Source organism: Coregonus lavaretus, assembly GCF_964263955.1.
Source record: "Coregonus lavaretus genome assembly, chromosome: 11".
In the NCBI taxonomy this organism is placed as follows: domain Eukaryota; kingdom Metazoa; phylum Chordata; class Actinopteri; order Salmoniformes; family Salmonidae; genus Coregonus; species Coregonus lavaretus.
The window spans coordinates 53091916-53097726 of record NC_139998.1 but is presented as its reverse complement, the minus strand read 5'-3'; positions in this window follow the sequence as shown (position 1 = coordinate 53097726).

Below are 5811 nucleotides of genomic sequence, written 5' to 3'. Positions count from 1 at the left end.
TTAACGTTAGATTCTTTCAGGTATTTTCTGAACAGCTTCTCACTTTGTTGCTCCAGTTGTCAGTTCGACCACAAACCGTTTACAAACTAATTTGCGGCACCCAAATTCAAAAATGACAGTTGGAACTCCACAGCAGAAAATATGTAGGACTACTGTCAGTATTTGTCATCATATAGAGAAAATAAGATGTCCACATATGCCTATCTCAGGATATCTAATGAGTTAATATCCGGCCATACCATGTATGATAACCGGAGGGAATAAAAAAGAATGAAGAAAGAAAAATATGGATATGCTGAAAACGTAGAAATCCATCAGAAATTGTCCTTATTTTCAGCATATCAAAAAGCATATCAAGATCCGGATATGGACCTCAGCCAAGAGAAGCATACCCGGAATCAATATAGCTTCATATCTTGAATGTGCTGAAAAAAACATGTCAACATGAAGAGAGAAAATAGGATGTCACATATCTCAGGATATTGAATGAGTCCATATCCAGCCATAGGAAATGTCCATGTGTGATATTCTGAGTAATCCCAATGTCATAAAAGACACATCTGGATTCAGAATTGGTCAGGATATGGTGCATATCTACAAAACTCAAAATATGCATTGGAAATGGTCTGTATTATCTATAATATCAAAACGTATTACGTAAAGATATTGCCCAGTGCTGTAGCTTGCTGTGGCCTGAGCCCCTGTGTGGTGTGCTACTGTCGGGTGTTAGTGACGATGGGCCATCTCTCTCTCCCCGAGGAGGGCCCGAAATAGTCCGGCGTCACCGACCAACGGGGAGGCAGGACGCCTCTTCTCTCCCAGAACAAACCGACCCCTGGGGGAGGTGCCACGAGCCGAGAGGGGAGGAGGGGAGCTGGCTGGTGGAGGGAGCCAGGGAGTGGAGGAGGGGTGCTGGCTGGTGGACTGGGCCAGGGAGTGGAGGAGGGGTGCTGGCTGGTGGACTGGGCCAGGGAGTGAAGGAGGGGAGCTGGCTGGTGGAGGGAGCCAGGGAGGGCAGCATTAGGGCCCAGATAAAATGATTATACCACTATTATCTACTCCAGGGGGGTATTAGCTAGGGCAAAGAAACAGGGTTTAGAAGGGCAGGATCTCAGCTTCCATGGCCTCTACCAGTGACAGTGTAATAGACGACAGTAGAAGCGGCGTGAGGAAGGCAGGGGAGGCAGCAGGGTCACGGCCAGCATGCTTCTCACGTCTTCACAAGCCCCCGGACTGTTTCTTAACACCACCCTGTAAGAGAAGTGCTTCACGTGGAGGGCTTACCGTGTCTCTTGTCCCCCATCCTGGGAAGAGTGAAAATAGATGTGCCTGAGATGGCGGCAAGTATTCCCGCTATTGGCCTTAACGTGTGCTTTTAATCACATATATTGATTTAGCAGCATTTGCTTTCCAACAAGTGATATTTCTGCTCAAACATCTGAAAATGAGAGACAGTACCAGCAACATGTAAACAGCATTTTAAAACCCAACCAGGTGCCTTAAGTGCACATTTACACCATACACCCAACTCAATTGGCAAGTGCAGGAGAGTTGGGGCGGAGCACACGTTCTGTTTCCAACCAATAAGGAGCTCTTATAAAGACATCAGCATCAGATTATTACTGTCAATCAAGCCGAGAGCTCACACAGTAGTGTGTGTGTGTGTGGATGTATGTCGAACTGCACACATACACAACCTTACAGGGCTCCACAGCTGTGCCTTGGCAGCAGGGTAGAAGAAAGCTCTTTCATGGTGGGGGGTTACCACTTCCCCTCCAACCCGCAGCACTTACAGCCAAAGCATTCAGGTCTGGGAACAGGTTTCTGTGTTACCCCTACCCCATCAAACCGTAGCACTTACGGCCAAAGCATTCAGGTCTGGGAACAGGTTTCTGTGTTACCCCTTCCCCATCACCCGGTAGCACTTACGGCCAAAGCATTCAGGTCTTGGAACAGGTCTCTAATGCAAAATTTCCATAAAATAAATCGCTTTTTTATCTCCCACAACTCAGGATAACTGGGCAATGAATAGGGGTCCAGGCCTGGCCCAACCAAGGTTATGAAGACCTGGACCGTAAAAATGTGATTTAGTTGCTTGTGATAAAGCATGCTAAAACGAAAAGCCAAGGCTGATGGAAGGAGCCATGTTGAAAAACGAGCGTGTGGCAGGTGTGATGTGAACCTTGCAGCCTCCCCGAGTCTGGGAGCAAGTGCCGATCGACAGAGAAGAAAAACACAGAAATAGCCGAGTGGAAATATGGACAGAGAAATGTACCGCAGTGACCGCTGCCCTCTGGGTGGCTCTCTGGCTCTCTTTCCCTCACTCTCTCTCAGTGACCTCTGCCCTCTGGGTGGCTATCTGGCTCTCTTTCCCTCACTGTCTCTCAGTGACCTATGCCCTCTGGGTGGCTCTCTGGCTCTCTTTCCCTCACTCTCTCAGTGACCTCTGCCCTATGGCTCTCTTTCCCTCGCTCTCTCTCAGTGACCTCTGCCCTCTGGGTGGCTCTCTGGCTCTCTTTCCCTCTGTGTCTCTCAGTGACCTATGCCCTCTGGGTGGCTCTCTGGCTCTCTTTCCCTCGCTCTCTCTCAGTGACCTCTGCCCTCTGGGTGGCTATCTGGCTCTCTTTCCCTCACTGTCTCTCAGTGACCTATGCCCTCTGGGTGGCTCTCTGGCTCTCTTTCCCTCACTCTCTCAGTGACCTCTGCCCTCTGGCTCTCTTTCCCTCGCTCTCTCTCAGTGACCTCTGCCCTCTGGGTGGCTCTCTGGCTCTCTTTCCCTCTGTGTCTCTCAGTGACCTCTGCCCTCTAGGTGGCTCTCTGGCTCTCTTTCCCTCGCTCTCTCTCAGTGACCTCTGCCCTCTGGGTGGCTATCTGGCTCTCTTTCCCTCACTCTCTCTCAGTGACCTCTGCCCTCTGGGTGGCTATCTGGCTCTCTTTCCCTCACTGTCTCTCAGTGACCTATGCCCTCTGGGTGGCTCTCTGGCTCTCTTTCCCTCACTCTCTCAGTGACCTCTGCCCTATGGCTCTCTTTCCCTCGCTCTCTCTCAGTGACCTCTGCCCTCTGGGTGGCTCTCTGGCTCTCTTTCCCTCTGTGTCTCTCAGTGACCTCTGCCCTCTGGGTGGCTCTCTGGCTCTCTTTCCCTCGCTCTCTCTCAGTGACCTCTGCCCTCTGGGTGGCTATCTGGCTCTCTTTCCCTCACTGTCTCTCAGTGATCTATGCCCTCTGGGTGGCTCTCTGGCTCTCTTTCCCTCACTCTCTCAGTGACCTCTGCCCTCTGGCTCTCTTTCCCTCGCTCTCTCTCAGTGACCTCTGCCCTCTGGGTGGCTCTCTGGCTCTCTTTCCCTCTGTGTCTCTCAGTGACCTCTGCCCTCTGGGTGGCTCTCTGGCTCTCTTTCCCTCGCTCTCTCTCAGTGACCTCTGCCCTCTGGGTGGCTATCTGGCTCTCTTTCCCTCACTGTCTCTCAGTGACCTATGCCCTCTGGGTGGCTCTCTGGCTCTCTTTCCCTCACTCTCTCAGTGACCTCTGCCCTCTGGCTCTCTTTCCCTCGCTCTCTCTCAGTGACCTCTGCCCTCTGGGTGGCTCTCTGGCTCTCTTTCCCTCTGTGTCTCTCAGTGACCTCTGCCCTCTGCGTGGCTCTCTGGCTCTCTTTCCCTCGCTCTCTCTCAGTGACCTCTGCCCTCCGGGTGGCTATCTGGCTCTCTTTCCCTCGCTCTCTCGCAGTGACCTATGCCATCTGGGTGGCTATCTGGATCTCTTTCCCTCGCTCTCTCCCTCTATCAGCCACACACACGTAACATGGGTGTGCGCACACATATGGGCACTCTCTTGCTCTCTCATGCATAAATTCACACACAGGCACAGACAGACACACACCAATCCACACACACACAATCACACACCAATCCACACAGGCAATCTCTTGCTCTCTCATGCACACCCCCCCCCCACCACACACACACACACACACACACACACACACAAGCGCTCACTGTCCAACAGTCAATATTTCTGAAGGATGGCCTCCCCGAGGGACTGTTGGCAATTTGGAGCGGTCTGATGCCCTGCGCAATGAAAGAGCCTGTGATTGCATTCGACCGTGCCTTAAAAAGATGTCATACATCAAACGTAGCAACAGATGAAAAGGCCATCCCAAGCAAGTTAATCAGTGGAGTGCCTTTCATGGGCACACCACCATTTGTCTCAATATTATAAATAAGGTTGTTCCGCACAACCCGTCTTTCATTAAAAAGCACATATGTAAATAACCCGAGATAACGCTGCGTGGTGCCAGGCCGCAAGTCGCTGAATGTGCTCGCCCGGCATTAGACCGCTCTCAATGGCCATCGCCGCCAGGTTTTTATCGTGCCATTGTGAGATAGGGTGACCTTGAGCCAGGTGTGTAAGGTTACTAGCGTTAATAGCATACCACGTATCCCGTCCTTGTCTCCCCATTCGACTGGCTCAATTGAGGGAAATCTGGCCATTTACAGTGCATTCGGTAAGTATTCAGACCCCTTGACTTTTTTTCACATTTTGTTACTTTACGGCCTTATTCTATAATTTATTAAATTGTCCCCCCCCCCCCCACCCTGTTTTTTATTTTTAATACATTTGCAAAAATGTCTAAAAACCTGTTTTCGCTTTGTCATTATGGGGTATTGTGTGTAGATAGATGACAAAAATAAATATTTTAGAATAAGGCTGTAACGTAACAACAATTGGAAAAAGTAAAGGGGTCTGAATACTTTCCGAATGCACTGTAGATTCCGAGGCACTACGGGAACAGGTAGTCCTGCCCAGCATTGGGCATTTGCATTGGGCTCGCTCTATAATGTCTGATAGGATATGCTCTGTGATTTTATGGCGATGCCTGCTGAGGGAGACCAGAGATAAATCACAGATTGAGTTGACCCCCTACTTCCAACCCACATTCCGGCATTTCAATCAAATTAGGCCGGCGATCTCGTTAAAGCCAAGGAACCACACGGAAAGATCAATGAAAAGGACAAGCAATTTCACCCCCGGAGAGCCTCGCAAATACTGAAAAAAAAAAAAACTTCAAAGACCTAGTCTCTAATTGGGTAACAGCGAACACCTCTAACAGGAACACCTCATTGGACGGAGGGCTAAAGCAACCAGATACCTTCTTTTGATGAGAATATTAAAAGCTCTTGTTGATCTCTTAGGTCTTGTTCTGCATCACAAAATCGTACGAAAACAAAATGGAGGACCAAACCACACATGAAGGGGACATTATTCAATTCCATTTTGGGTGTCTACTTTTTGTTTGTAGCCTATTGTTATACTATTGTTATACTATTGTAGAATTAGTGAAGTGCTTGTTCTGTCACACTCTGTTAACATACTCCTGCGTTTGAGCATTTCAACGACTTTGGAAAGACAGGGCTGCTATTCCACTGAGATTACCGAGGACTTTAATGCAGGCAAATGTACCTAATTTCTAACAGCATGTCACATGTGCAACCAGAGGAAAAACAACTTTAGACCACCTTTACTCCACACATAGCGATGCATACAAAGCTCTCCCTCGCCCTCCATTTGGCAAATCTGATCATAATTCTATCCTCCTGATTCCTGCTTACAAGCAAAAACTAAAGCAGGAAGTACCAGTGACTCGCTTAATACGGAAGTGGTCAGATGACGCGGATGCTAAGCTACAGGACTGTTTTGCTAGCACAGAACGGAATATGTTCCGGGATTCATCCAATGGCATTGAGGATTATACCACATCAGTCACCGGCTTCATCAATAAGTGCATTGGCGACGTCGTCCCAACAGTGACCGTACG